The sequence below is a fragment of the Macaca mulatta genome, chromosome 4, assembly GCF_049350105.2.
Source record: "Macaca mulatta isolate MMU2019108-1 chromosome 4, T2T-MMU8v2.0, whole genome shotgun sequence".
NCBI lineage: Eukaryota > Metazoa > Chordata > Mammalia > Primates > Cercopithecidae > Macaca > Macaca mulatta.
Genome location: NC_133409.1, coordinates 136,940,271 through 136,956,854, shown reverse-complemented (window position 1 = coordinate 136,956,854; position 16,584 = coordinate 136,940,271). Strand labels below are relative to the sequence as shown.

At 34.2% G+C, this 16,584-nt stretch overlaps 1 protein-coding gene and 1 non-coding gene across 9 annotated transcripts in view; both read right to left on the bottom strand.

The window, feature by feature from the left end:
• Positions 1–16,584, bottom strand: part of SUPT3H (SPT3 homolog, SAGA and STAGA complex component) — a 527,796-nt gene that overhangs the window by 342,252 nt on the left and 168,960 nt on the right.
• MIR586 (microRNA mir-586) lies at positions 15,113–15,211 on the bottom strand. Its single transcript, NR_032630.1, has one exon. It is a non-coding gene; the product is annotated as a microRNA mir-586 (primary transcript).

The window sequence follows — 16,584 nt, the reverse complement described above, 5'->3', positions numbered from 1 at the left end:
GAGCCATCGCACCCGGCCTGCCTTTCTATTTTAAATACACTTTTTTAGAGCAGTTTTAGGTTCACTGCAAAAGGTTTCAATTTTTAAGTCGTAATTCCTATATGGTATTAACCTAGGAAAGCTTAATATGAAGTCTCTTATCTACACAGGACAGGGATGGAATGCTGTATTTCTTTTTTGGATGACTTATCGTTACTTTGAACATAAAAAGCCATAGGCACAGAAACACAATGAGCTACAACTACATACCTACCAGGATGTCTATTTAAACCAAAAGGAAAATAACAAGTGTCGGCCTGTTGTGGAGGAACTTGAATCCTCTTACATTGCTGGTGGAAATACAAAATGGTCCAGTCACTGTCAAAAACAGCTGGGTTGTTCCTCAAAAAGTTAAACATGCAATTACCATAAGATCCATCAATTCCACTCCTAGTTAAATATGCAAAGAACTGCAGACAGACTTACACAGGTATTTGTATATCAATGTTCATTGCAGCATTATTCACAATAAATAGCCAAAAGGTGGCAACAACCTAAGTGTGGAAAGGTGAATGGATAAACGAAAGGTGGTATATGCATACAATATTATTCAGCCACAAAAAGAATGAAGTAGTGATAAATGCTACAACACAAATGAACCTTGAAGGCACTGTACTGAGTAAAATAAGCCAGACACAAAAGGACAAATATTGTATGACTCCACTTATATAAAATGTCTAGAATGGGCAAATTGACAGAGACAAAGTAAATTAGTGGTTATCAAAAGCTGGGGGGAGAGAGGAATGGAAAGTAACTGCGGAATGTATACAGAGTTTCTGTTAGGTATTGTGTTAGCTCGTCTTCACATTGCATAAGTAACGTGCATAAGTAACTGAGACTAGATAATTTGTAATGAAAATACAAATTTCCTCATAGCAGAAGGTAAAGTGGGAGCAGGTGCATCACAAGAGAGGGAGCAAAAGAGAGAAGAAAAAGGTCCCACAAGCTTTTAAACAACCAGATCTTGCATGAACTCAGAGTAAGAACTCACTCATCACCAAGTGGATGGTACCAAGCCATTCATGAGGGATCCCATCCCATGATCAACAACTCCTGCTAGGCCCCATTTCCAACACTGGGGATCACATTTCAACAAGATTTGGAGAGGACACACATTCAAATCATACGAAGTATAAAGAAAGTGCTTTGGAAAATATTCAGTAACAAAAAGCAATGAACAATTAAGCCGCAAAGACACAGAGGAACCTTAAATGTACCTTGCTAAGTCAAAGAAGCCAATCTGAAAAGGCTACCTACTGTAGGATTCTGATACAACATTCTGAAAAAAGCAAAACGATGGAGACGGTAAAAAGATCATTGGTTGTTAGGGGTTGGTGGGGGATGAGGAAGCGAAAGACAAAGGGATGAACAGGTAGACGCAAAGAATTTTTAGCACAGTGAAACTATTTTGTATGATACTGTAATGGTGGATACATGTCATATATTTGTCAGAACATACAGGATGTATTTGGTTCATCAGTTTTAACAAACACATCACACTAATGCAAAACATTAATAAGTATGGGAAGGAGAGAGTACATGGAAACACTCTATACTTCCTTTACATTTTTCTGTAAACTTAAAACTTCTTTAAAAAAAGTCCATAATTTTTTTTAAGTTTTAGAAACAGTGTGACGATTGCACAACATCATGAATGTAATTAATGCCTCTAAATTGTATGCTTAAAAATGGCTAAATTATAAATTTTGTGTTATATATATTTTACCACATTAAAAGACAAAGCACTCCTTTTTTTTTTTATAGGAAAATAATCCTGTTATTCTAACAGGGGAAATGGTAATAGTGGATCACAGCCTGATGTACAAATTGATGAAAATCTTCATGGAAAAATTTCTCACCAAATATTACTCCACTATAATAATGAGATTTAATTTTATTTTTGAGTGCTCCTATGTGAACAAAAACAGTATTTTGAAGGATCTCTGGTTGCATCAATATGGAAAGCCCCAGAGCTCCCAGGTTGTTCCTCTTACAACTAAAAAACCCAAAACACAACACAAGAAAAACACAAGACATTGCTGAAAGGTAGGAAAAAAGAAGGCTGGCTGCCTAGGGAACTCACAATTTGCTAAATAACATGGCAGTGAGTCCCCTGCGTCTCCTTATTGCCTCCCATATATCCCGAACAGGGTGATACAGAAGACTCCGATGTAGAACCACCAAGAGGCAGAGGAAAAAAAAAAAAAAAAAGCTCCAAGAAAGCTTTTTTCTAACTAGCAAAGGAATGATCAGAAAAAGGGTGTGCAAACAACAAAAAAAAACATTTTTGGCAGTATCTGCCTGACTTCAGCCAATCATCAATTGAAAAACAGCTTTACCACCCACTTTCAGCAGGCCAAACGGTACGTTAAAATTTCCACTCCAAAAACCTCTAAACTATTCCATCCTTGCAGGCAGCCTAACTTACCCAACAGTAGTCAATCAGGAAGTTTGGCAGGCTAATTTTCCATCATCTACCAGATAGACTGAGGGTATTTTCACTGGGGCAGAAGCAGGAGGAACTGACTTTACTCCCCTCTGTGGATCGCATTCCTCCAACTGGTTAGTGTCTACAGGGCGTAGCAGCAAGCCAGGCCTCCATCCTGACCCAGCAGCAAGGAGACTTTATTAAGAAGGAAATCCAAAGCACAGTTAATTGCCACTATGTCTGTTGTTAGTGGGACACAGGAAGGAGTTGAGCCTGAACTACCAGATAACAACAAGGAGACTGTACAAGTGGGGGCTAATTCGTATTCCACTTTCCTCCTACCCCTGGTGTCACTGATGCCCAATGGAAGCTGGGTCTCCATACCTACCCAGAAGCAAAGAGACCTGTGAAAACTGATTATGCAAAGGAGATTTTTTTCTCATACCCAACAAAAATAGAGTGAGAGCAGTCCTAGGGAAAAACATTCTAGCAACTATCTCACAAGCCCAATCCAAAAATCTCAATAGCCTGCCATGACTTTAAGCTTACAGATTTTACCTAGAAACTGCCACTCGCCAATCAGAATTCACCAGCCCCTGCAAGACACTGCCAACACCAATGAACCTGCAAAACAAATTACATAAGCTTCCTCTGTTACCCCAATAAAGTCCCAGACTTTTCCTTTGTTCTTCAGACACACCTAGGAGGTACCAAAGTTTGTGTGTCCTGAACCGCAATTCTTCTATATTATTTCCAAATAAAATCTTTGCTTGGAGACTTGTCTCTATGTATTTATTTCATGCTGATAGACTGAAGAGGCAGTGTCAAGCAGGGCTACTCAGCACTCCTATTCTCCACTCCACCCATCAGGATCAACAGAGCCCAGAGGGAAGCAGAGTCCCAACCCACTCTGCACCAATGAAGCCAAAGAAGGTGAAGGAATGCAGAGCTGGTGGGCACTCCACTTCACCCTCCTACTCCTGGTAGCAGTGGGCTCAGCAGGGGACCGATCTTAAACTGAAACCAGAGGTAAACAGGAAGGGAGGTAGACCACTTTAGCAAGAAGGCATCAGTGGGCTAAGGAGGTGAACATCTACATTCTATCTGCAAAGGCAATGTAAGTCAGTGTCCCATTTTGCTGTAGTGGTACTGGGAGAAAGGGCAGGCAGTGGGAAGGTGAGTATATACTCACCCAGCCCTCATGTTACACTTCAACAAAAAAAACACATCCAAAGCCTCATAATATCCAGAAATCAGTGTCATCCCAAGAACCAGGAAATCATAATATGAATGAGAAAAAACAACCAACAGATGTCAAAACTAAGATGAATCAAATGTTTAAATTATATGACAGGATTTTAAAGTAACCATCATAGACATGTTTCAAAAAACCTTCAAAATTCTCTCAAAAAATGGAAAATCTCAGCAAAGAAACACAATTAAAAAAATAACCAAATAGAAATTATACAACTGAAAAATATAATAGCCCAAATGAACTCTCTGGATCAATGTTAGAGTGGAGATGAGAGAGAGAATCTCCAGGCTCAGATGGTTTCACAGGAAAATTCTACCACATTTCTACCAGATTTAAAGTAGAATTAACATCTAATAAGGTTCAGTACTTACTCCTCCAAAATATTTTAAGCTGGAAAAATTTGAGAAAATCTCAGAAGCAGGTAGATCACTCTTACCTTTCTCCAGCTCTTCTCCCCTGACCCAGGTCATAAAATCTAGAAAGGATTTTCTGACATTCCCGCGAAGCAAGCCATAAGATCCTTGTTTGAGAGGTGTCCTTCCCATACTCAGAGGAAAGGAACATCCTGATCTCTGATGATTTAGGGTCACAGAGAATAACACCTTGCTATGTTCCCTCCGGTTTACTACCATTAGGTCATACTTTTTAATCCAGTCATACACACACTATCCACTTCTTCATCAAACGTAGCACTAAAAGTACACAGGTTTAGGCCAGGCGCACAGTGTGCACTCCTGTAGCTCCAACTACTTGGAAGGCTGTGGCCAGTAGATCCCTTGAGCCCAGGAGTCCAACCTGGGCAACATGGTGATACTTTTTCTCCTTAAAAAAAAAAAAAAAAAAAAGACGGCCAGATGCAGTGGCTCGTGCCTATAATCCCAACACTTTGGGAGGCGGAGGCAGGTGGATTACCTGAGGTCAGGAGTTCGGGACCAGCCTGGTCAATATGGCGAAACCCCGTCTCTACTAAAAATACAAAAATTAGCTGGGCCGGGTGGCGGGTGCTTGTAATCTCAGCTACTCGGGAGGCTAAGGCAGGAATTTGAATCACTTGAACCCAGGAGGTGGAGGTTGCAATGAGCCGAGATTGTGCCATTGCACTCCAGCCTGGGCGACAAGGGCAAAACTCTGTCTCAAAAAAAAAGACAACCCACACACATTCACCTCTTTCTTCAGGTTCCTTATGAGAGCTGTGTGTCATGTAAAACTTCTATTATATAAATGTATCTTTTCTCTTGTCAATCTCTTTTTTTATACCAGCCTCAGCCATGAACCTAAGATGAGTGAGGAAAAGACAATTTTCCTCCCAAACACATCAATTTTACAAAATCTGTTCCAGAAAATAAAGGATGAAGGGAAACACCTGATTTTATGACTATTACTACTCTTATACTAAAATAATACAGTACAAAAAGACCAAGGCACAACAAAACCAAAGGCAAGTACAAAATAGAAAATGACAGACCAATATTTTTCATGAACTTAGATGCAAAATCATCAACAAAATATTAGCAAATCAAGTCCAGAAATATAGAAAAATAATTACAGCAGATCCCCCTTACCATGGTTTCACTTTCTGAGGTTTCAGTTATCTACTGTCAACTGTGGTCAGAAAATATTACATGGAAAATTCTAGAAATAAACAATTCATAAGTTTTAAATTGCACACCATTCTGGGTAGCATGATGAAATCTCACTCTGGCCCACCCAGGACATGAATCACCCCTTTGTTAAGCATGTACACACTTCTACAGGCTACCTGCCCATTAGTCACTTTGCTGCCTTCTAAGTTCTATCAGCTCAACTGTGACAGCATCACAGTGGTTGTGTTCAAGTCATCCTTATTTTATTTAATAATGACCCCAAAGGGCAAGAGCAATGCTGGCAATTCCAACTTGCCAAAGAGAAGCCATAATGTGGTTGCTTAAATTGGAAAGGTAAAACTTCTTGATTTAACAAGGAAAGGAAAGAAATCTTATGCTGAGATTGCTAAGACCTATGGTAAGAACGAATCTTCAATTCATGAAATTGGGAAAAAGGAAAAAGATTTTCTTGCTAGTTTCGCTGTTCCGCCTCAAACTGCAAAAGTTGGCCACAATGCATGATAAGTGCTTAGTGAAGGTGGAAAAGGCATTAAATTTGTGGAAGACATGAACAGAAATGTGTTCTAATTTATAGCTATCAGGTTTGGTACTATTTGGGGTTTAATGCATCCACTGGGGGTCTTGGAATGTATCCCACACAGATAAGGAGAGACCACTGTATATACAATAACCAGTGGAATTTATTTCAGGAATGCAAGCCTGTTACAACGTTTGTAAATCAATCAATGTAATCCACCATGTCTACAGACTAAAGATATTTATATGATCATATAAATTGATGCTGAAAAATCATTCAACATAATTCAACATCATTTCATGATTAAAAAAAAAACTCTCAGCAAATGCTGGTTCTTACCTCTACTGTATTCACTGTGTACTTCAGCACTTACCACCCTTAAATGATGGTATTCATTTTTTATAGGTAATTTGAGTTCACATCATTGCAGACTTTTTGTTCTTTAAAATAGGTAGAAAAAGTATTGATTGTATAATAAACCTTTAAGGTGGAAACATCACTAGCACTTTTCTTTCTGGATTTTTGTTGTTTTTGTTTTGTTTTGTTTTGTTTGCTAGAGATGAGGTCTATGTTGCCCAGGGTGGTCTTGAACTCATGGGCTCAAGTGAACCTCCTGCACTGGCCTCTCAAAGTGCTGGGATTACAGGCATGAGCCACCAGATCCAGCCCATTGGCCCTTTCCTAGAAAGAACTTAAAAAAAATGAAATAAAATGTGAGAGATCATTTGTCTTATTTACCAAACAAATAAAATTATATCGGGCAAAAGCAACTTTTATGAGTGAGAAACCCTAGTAAGTAAAATAAAATGTTTCAGATAATTAATGTATCACTTAGTGTTATTTTTCTCCTTACCATGTTCATAAATCACAAAGTTCAAAGTTTTAAATATAAAACAAAACCTTTAAGATAGTCTCTAAAATGAAAAATATAATTTTTGATGTGAATATATTTCAGGTTCATTTCAGTTCAACTAATAAAAAATGTTAATGTTCTCATCAATCCAAGATTTCAGAGAAACATGGTTCCCTTATTAAAAAACCAACCCTCAAGGAAGTTCACGAGCCAATCCTATTCATTTGACCAAATCTATAGAGGAAACCATAAGATGGGGTCTGAATAAGGAGAACTGTAGTCGTTATTTATTTGAAAAGGTAAAGTAGGATTTCTGTATCAATCCCCAAGGCCAAAAGACCACCCAAAGACATTTTCACTGGTCAAAGCTTAGAAAAATCAGAGAGGAAGTCCTCACCACCAAAGAAAACAACACTCTTTCCAGTAAAATTTATTTGTGAAACAAACCAAGAGCCTTACCTTTGAGACCCCTTTTTTAACAGAGGAATAGCACAATTGATTTTATTTTTATTGGAAAGTCATTAATAACTCCACGTTCCTTGATGTCCCAAGTTATATGTAACACAGTTGGCCACTTTTAATAAGCATAGGATTGGAAACAGTTTCTGAAAATTTACCACATAAAAATCCCTTTAAAAGCACAGCAAAATCTAAACTTTTTAACTTATCTTCCCTTTGGAACTAGGCCAAGGGAATGTCCCACTGCATGCAGATCTAGGGCATCATTTATTTCATGAATGTTCTGCACAACAATATTCTGAAAGCTTTAATATATGTTCCAATGGAACAGACTCCATTGTCAAAACTTCAACTCTTGCATTAAACTAATGAATTAGGTTTCTCTACTATAAAACCTGTTAAAGCTTTAATATGCATTGTAACTCTCCAAGTGATAATAAATAGCATGAAACATTTCCCAAAAAAATATGACTAAGAAATTATAATTTTATGGTAAAAAAAAACTATACATAGCTTGAAAAAGATTCAAATTCCATGAAATACAGTTTGAGAAATAGTATTTTAACTGCAAACTAAAATGGATGAGGAGTTCTCATTGTCTCAAAGAAATCAGTGGTTTCAATGCAAAGCTTCCCAAAGCAACACACACCAAGAATAAGATAAACAAAAAACCTAACATTTAATTTTTACAAATGTTTTTACATATGTAAATTCTGTATACAGGCCAATTCTTTGTGCTGAAACTTATGTGAAAAAAAAATGATAGAAGACTTTGTTGGGTTATTCCCATTTAAACCATTAAATTGAGGTGAGAAGAGACCCCCAGGTAGAATGAAAATAGATTTTGAAAATGTAGATAACTTATGAGGAAAGATTTTAAAAATAAATGTTTTAAGAGAATAAAAAGACAAGCCATAGACTACCTTTTTAAAACACTTATCTGATCAAGGACTGGTATCCAAAATATACAAAGAACTCTTAAAATTCAAAAGTAAGAAAATAAGAATCTCAAACCTGGGCCCAAAGATCTGAACAGACACTTCACCCAAGAACATAGGCACATGGCAAATAAGCACACGAAAAGATGCTTAACATACGTCATTATGTTGCAAATAAGACAACAATGAGCTAATGTACCTTTTAGAATGGCTAAAACCCAAAACACTCACAATACCATACGCTGACAAAGGTGTGGAACAACAGGAACTCTCATACACTGCTGGTGGGAATGTAAAATGATTTGCCACTTGGGAAGATAATTTGACAGTCTTTTATAAAACTAAACATATTCTTACTACATGATCCAGCAATCAAATTCCTTGTTATTTACTCAAAGATTTGAGTAAAAAATTTATGTCCATATATAAACCTACACACAAATGTTTATGGTGGCTTTATTTATAATTGCCAAAACTTGTAAGCAACCAAGACGTCCTTCAATAGGCAAATGGATAAACTGTGGTATATCCATATAATGAAAAATTATTCAGCAATAAAAAGATATGAGCTACCAACCCATGAAAAGACATGGAAGAACCTTAGATGTGTATTGCCAAGTAACAGAAGTCAATCTGAAATGCCTACATACTATATGATTTCAACTATATGACATTCTGAAAAAGGCAAAACTATGGAGACAATAAAAAGATCAGTGTTTGCCAGAAATTCAGAGGATGGGAAGGAGGAATAGGTGGAGCACAGGGGATTTTTAAGGCAATGGAACTATTCTGTATAATAATATAATGGTGGATAAATGTCATTATACATCTGTCCAAATCCACAGAATGTGAAACATCAAGAGTGAATCCTAAACTATGAACTTTAGTTAATAATAATGTATCAATATTGGCTCAACAAATATAATTGAAACTGTAGGGAGGGTGGCAGGTAGGAACTCTGTACTTTCAGCTCAATGCTTCTGTAAATATTAACTGCTCTAAAAAAATACAGTCTATAAAAATAAGATAAATGTGGGCACGTTTAGAGAGAAAAAGTTAGCTACATTCAAATTTTGCAAAAATACGTTTATCAAATCACCAATTCCACATTAAGATCAACAATAAAGTATTTATGTCATCTCCCCTCGCAAAAGCAGAGAAGATATTATTTATTATCGCAGCACTTCCAGTGTCTGTGGCTTAAATAATTCAGGTCATGAGACTAAAAAATATTAATATACTTCATTTCTTAAATGTATATAATCAAATTTTATACCCAATTCAAGTCTTTAACATTTTACTTCAGTCTCCTCATATTCACTTACTTTACTGAGTAAACTGATGTCAGAGAAACTGCTATGTCGAAAAGGGCAACATTAGTTCACTGAAAGCTCTGCCACAGAAATAAGTTTTCCTATCTGTTAGTCCACTGCTTCTATTCTCTAAATCCCTTCCATTTAGATTTGTAGGAATTAGTATTTCCAGTATACTTCTAATATCTTTTGCAGGCAGTTATCTGTATTCTCTTAGTCATCCGATGAAAGGAGAAGTCAAGGTTCCCATGCTGGCATTATGGAACTGGTTGTTGTAATACAGATTTTGCAAGGGGAAAATAATCAGAGTTTATAGGAAAATACAATGCCTTCTGTTTATATAACATTTTGATTTATTAAAACTGTTTGAAAAAGCAAAAATCTGATTAAGCATAAGAATTATATTCTTTGAAATGAGAATGGTTAACTTGGGTTCAGATGAAACTTGATTACTTTGAAAAAATACATTTAAATTTATTTCAGCTTTAATTTTATGTTTTTAAAGTGTATGTTTATAACCCAAATAAGTCAGCCTAACAAGGATGAATCATTAGGTAATTTCTGGTGTTTCTCTTTAAATTGTATTAATAAACTATTAAAGTGTTCTTAATCTTAGATCCAACGAAAGAAAAACTTTGCACACTTTACAAGCCTTTATCATATAACAAAGCACAGATTCCTGACTTAATATTTCAATTCAAAGCAAAGTGGTTAACTCTGAGAATAAAAGGCACAGAGAACTTAATAACTCACTGATTATGACTCATCACACCACACTAAAGCAGATCCCCACCGCAAAGAATTTAGCTACAACATATAAAGAAAATCAGAAATATAAAATTCCATAAGGTTTAAGACACAAAAATAATAACTCTGACTTCTAGTATTATAGATGTGAGAAATGCAAAATTTTAAGAAAATGTATCCAACTCTTTTGCTCTTTGAACCATTTTATAAAAAGGTTTTATGACCAGCCCGCCCAAATTTTCTACATTTGATGAGGGTACTTACCGTAGAAACCAGGACAAAAACAGAAGCAGCACCCATAGAGTTCCAAAGAATTCTCTTTGACAATGTTTTTCAAACTCAGTAAGATTCGTTAAGGGACCATGACCACCACGTTTTAAGAAATAAAATATTAGAGTGTACGCATGTAAAGTAGGAATAAATGTTCCGTGAAACTCTCAATTCAGAATAACATATATACGCCAAAAAAACCCCACTTATATCCATTTATATATAAGTTGGTGTACATTGGTCCCTAATATAAAATCTATGATTTATAAATAGGCCATAATCAGAAAGGTTTTATGTCCTAAATAAGCTTTAAAATTTAGTTCCAAATTTTAAAAGGGATTGTTTTTCATTAAGAATCTTTGACTTTTTAAAATCAAAGATATTTTAATATTTCAAGATTATGTCAAGAAAAAGCTTCTGTAATGTCAAATTAAATGTTAAGATGCTGTATCAAATTCACTTTTAAATCTCCGTGGCCAAGCAGAGTCAGTGTTCAGTAAATACTCCTTCACTGAACAAAGTTGAGTAAAATAATGTATTCCTCAAAAACTTAGCTGGGCATGGTGACGGGTGCCTGCAATCCCAGCTACTTGGGAGGCTGAGGCAGGAGAACCGCTTGAACCCGGAAGGCAGGGGCTGCAGTGACCCGAGATTGTGTCATTGCCCTCCGGCCGGGGCAACAAGAGCAAAACTCCATCTCAAATAATAAAAATAAAAATAAAAATAATGTATTCTTGTTAGCTTCCTTAGAAAAGTTCAATCAGTAGTGTCACACCAGGTTGTACCTTATATTAGGGATTAAATCCCAAAGACTACAATACAGCATTCTTACTGTGAGCCCTCATACAGATAATTGACATTAGTTCTGCAAATTAACATATAGCTTTTGAAATTTTAACTATTTTATCTATTTATATAAAATGTGTCTTAAACACACACTGAACAGAGTATGTATCTGTTCCATATTAGAAATTTAAAATATCCAGTTATACACCTGTGTCTTCAGCTTCCTTTTCCAGTGGGTTCATTCATTAGAAATTAAAGACAACTTTTTGTTGATCATTAGCAGGTCTTTACATGGTCTATGTGGTTATATCACAACTGACATACTTTTACAACCAACAGGATTCTGTCAAACTTTACATTTTATGGTATGCATTTAAAAAATAAAATTTACATGTTTCCATCATCCAAATAAGAAACCATCTTATCTTTATTAACTGTATTTCAAACACAACACACATATCCCTGGTTTCACAAGAATCATGCTATATAGAATCTGGTTGAGAAGAAAAAAAATTAACTCAGAATGATACTTAAAAGTGTTGTTTGTGGTGTGGAGGAAGAAGAAAAAACACCTCTATTATACATCTACAAATATAAATTTTGTTTTACTAAACCTATTGTTTACAACAAAATAGAGAATACTATTCAAGTGCTTGTTGTATTGGTGATAACTGTTTTCCACCAAAAAAGAGCAGAGTAAAATTATCATTCACTCAAAAAAAAAAAAAAAAAAAAAAAAAAAAAAAAAAAAATTATCATTCAAACTTCTATGACTAGATTGTTTGAAGTAAAAACGATTTATTTTCTAATGCCTTCATAAGCACATGCTGCAAAACATTTTAGTGAAATACACACACATATGTATACAATCAAAAGAACTTCTCTAACGTGGCATCAAGGTTAATAAAAATACTTTAATTCTAATAAAAATACACTATGGTTATATGCAACAAAAAGAATGTCATTGCAATAGAAAGAAAATTAAACTGAACCTGCTGTGATATTTTTATTAGTCATTTAAATCAATACAATTTAAACCCAATCTCATCCTAAGTAGTATTCATCTAATCTCAGAATGCTTAGCAATTTTATTCCAAAAGAAGTTGACTACTATAGGCAAATTTATCTGTTTCTAGTATACCAAATCATAAAAGGCAAAACTAAAATGCTTTAACTACTGTGAAAAGACCTACAAATTGCAGTGTAATGTTTTTCAATTGAAATCTGTGAATCTAATTCTGGAAAGTTTGCAAATTTTCTGTAATATTTCTTGTATAATTAAATTTTTATATCAATAAAAAACACTGAATTGGCAGCCAAAGGCTTTTTGTGGCAGGATAATGGAAAAGAGAGAAGGGACATGAAATGAGGCTAGCTTAACATAAAATAATGGCCAAGTGATGCTATGATATATTATACAATGGTTACATAATAACTGGAACAGAGAAAAGTCACAGGAAATTGTGTTATCTTACAGAAAAAGAAAGCAATGATCAGAGCTTTCCAATTCATGCCCTTAGGAACAAAAGCCACCAACTGCATACAGGTGTGTAGGTTTTAAACCTCTCAGCCTATGGAATGCCTGGCTGGTGGGGCCAGAGACATTCAGGAACCCCTAAATTGTCTGCTGTCAGGAGCAACCTTGTGCTTCCATATCCAGTGGCCCTATGAATATTATCATTTTTCACTTGTGCCATAATGTCAAAAAAATTGCAAAGCACTGGGAAGATGTAACAAACTCTTAGACCACAGTAGTCACATTAAGAAAGGGAATTTATTTTCAGGAGTTAAAAGTCTGTCACATCAAATTAAGGTTATTATTTTGATTGTGATATGATCAATTTTTCATTTCTGATTTTTTTGACTCAGTAGTTTCAATAGACTTAAATGCAATGTGGAATTGCTATCTAGATTTTTATGTTTGTTCATATTTCAGCAACATCAGCAGAAAAATGCTTGAAGTTAAAACTAGGTTACATATTATTTCTTTTCTTCTTTTAATAGTATCTGCCCGAAATACAAGGTGAAAAACAATTGGATTCATAAGTCTTAGAGAAAACAAGTTTGAATCTCACTGAGGTCTGTAGTTACAAACTTTGTGATCCTGGGCAAGTTACTTACATCAGTTTTCTTATTTGTAAGACGGGAATAATGATAGTTCTTATACAAGGAAGGGGAAGATTCAATGCCTATAAAGTGTATATGCCAGTAGTTGGCATATAGTAACAAACATTCACAGGTTAGAAAAGTGAGCTGACACTAGCATGCTAAAAACATATTTCACATATATCAAAATATACTTTTAGTTTAATTTATCCAATCTACCACAGATAACACACAATACAAATCTGACTTTATATCTGTGACAATATTTGATCATTTTAAAAGGGGGTAGGGGGCAGTTATATTGCTTTAGAAGTACTCCTACCATTCTAAAAATACTGTCCCGCAGCTGTTTAAAATTTATTTTTTTAGACCATAGCACCACTGTTTGGTTGTTTCCAATTTCTAAAACCACAAATAGTAAAAGTGTACTCAGTCTACTGCAAACATAAATAGCAAATGCACGCTTCAGCACTTTTTAAAGGATATGGAAATTGGCAACAAAAATGCAGTTCATGTTGAAAATTTACGACAGCCCTGCCATATTTCTTCAGAAATACAATCAGGTAAAAATTAGGAAGATCTCTACCAGCTGGGTGGTATTTTTGTGTTTTTATACTTATATTTTCACTAACTGAAAGACTTTCATTATGCAACTTCTGGCACTTGATAAAATAGAGCAATAGTACCTTTGCTAAAACCACAGTTTCTTTGGTTATGTTTAGCATTACACAAACATCTTTCACCTTAGATATCCTTTTGCATTAGAGTGTTTAATTTTAAATTGACTGAAGGGAATAACTTTTTTCAGAATATTATGCTTTCTGGATATCATTAAGCACAAGAACTGTATTTTCATGACTTCTCAAAGATCATGTGTATGTGTTTGAATTACTAGGCATTTGGTTCCATAAAAAGTGTGACAACTACTGATAAAAGATGAGAATACAAAAATGATTCAAGAAAACATGGAGAAGATTGACTTACAGTGTTGCTATATTATTTTTTTAAGCCCTGTCTTTATAAAATACGTAAAAAACCACAACATAGACTTAACATCTCTCCCCTGGTAAAGCTACATCTAAAATAACACATCCTCCGCTTCTGAGGAGAAGAAAAAAAAATCCCTGGTACAAAAGCTTAACATAAAAAATATTTTTATGCTAAATTCAACAGAGGAGGAAAAAGTTTTGTTATAAGACGTAATTCTTCAATACTCATTTCTCATTTCAATATTAAAATTGCTACTACTACATATTTAAATTGCTTTTAAGTATCAGTAATAGGAATAAAGATTTTTTAATCTTTTGATGCATCCAATAAAATTGTTGTTCAATTAACACTGAATGAACAAATAATCAAGTAAACGGAGAGAAAATGGCACTTGATCATTTCAGATAATTTTTGTTTTTCATGAAATTTTTAAAGTGACTCAAAAACTGATGAACAATAGTTCATACTATGATCTAATAACTTAAATGATTTGAAAGAAAAATAAATCTGCCAAGGAATCTTTAAGTGGCTCCTGTTTTACATGGTGTTTCTTCTTTACATGCATTGTTACTAAGTGCATTTAACTAATAAACATTTTTCAAAGATCAGTTACATATGTGCTTATTTGCTTGGAGGAATACTTCATGTGTCCTTTATAATATATGCCTTTTAAAACTAATTTAAAAAATAAGAATTCAAATTGAAATATTCAATGTAACAAAATTAAGGTCAACTATGAGAAAGATAAAAAATTTGGGGTATTTGCAGGAAAAAATTGACTTCGTGCTATTTTTTAGTTTATGTAAAATAAGAAGATAAAGAGTATAAAACCATTATGCATTGCATTTTTAGGGTCCACACGTATTGGGACCTAAAAATACAATATGCATAATGGTTTTACCCCATGTCTTTTAAGAAGCATTTGATTTTGTTAGATAATTGCTTTTCTTTGAATTTACAAAGTGTAAAGTGAATCTACCTGCCACATTAATCACAAAAAGAAAACCAAATTACATACAACTTAAGAAATATAAAACTGTATTTCTCATCTGCAGTTAGCATCTATTCAGACTGTAAACTTACAAAAGCATTCAGATTTCTTCTTACTTTGAATACTGTTTAATAACCCAAACTTGATAATGTTCCATCACTGCATTTCTAGAAATGATCTAAAAATCTCTCAAAGTTCTCAACTTAGCTTTTGGTCTGCTGAACAAGATATTATCTGAAATGTTATATGTTTTGAATACCCATTTTTACTTTAAAATGACACTTAATCATATCTTCTTAAGAGCTGGTCTAATCAATATGAAAGTGAGGCAGGAACAAAAAAATATTTTTAAAATAGCTTTTCAAAATAGGAATACATATTCTAGTGATGCAGTTTTCTGATTTGAAACAGGATCACTTTTACAAATACTGAGTGTCATTTTGTATTCAACAGCGGCAGAAAAAATAGAAAAAAGGTATAAATGTCTACCTCATTTGCTATAATATAAGTTCTGAGATGGAAATACTGAATTAAACACTGGTGGCTTATGGAACACACAAGCTTTGCAATTTAAAACTAGAAACTTTCCTCCTAATACTTTATAATATCTTTAGGTTAAAATTATTTTTTCTTAATTAACCATGAAAAAACGAAGAGAAAGAAAAGAATCAGTCCCAATACATTAATTTGCTGAAAATTTCACTTGTGAAAACAAATCAAGTTTCAGAACTTGGGAATAGCCATATAACAATGAATCAATGTCTCATCTGCAACAGTGACACAGTTAAAAGAATGTATTGATATAAGTTAATTTTTAAGAAAATTCGTTTGATCCAGGGTTATTTATAACAGGTAACATGAGTGGTTTTTGACTAAGCTGCTATATATTTTTAATTCTATATACATAGTCCTTGAGTTACTCTAAGTTAAGTCACACTACCTGAAGTTACAACATGGAACACCAATATCTTAAATATTATCATGAAATAGCTTCCTATCATTTTTAAGTAAATGTACTAACTTCTAATCGTATCTGTTATTTTAAGCTTTGAATAACATGAAACTAAATTATGTAATTAAGGATATAGAAAAATACAACAGAATAGCTATATAACAGACTAATTATAACACTTTATTTCCCATACTGTTACTTTACAAATATTTGTGCTATTTTATAACATTCTAAAATCTTAAGACTAGAAATAATTACATCTTTTACTAGTGCTTATAAGGGCTGTTGTCATCTTTAAAGACAGTATCTTTAAAATTAGAAATGCATACAATTTTA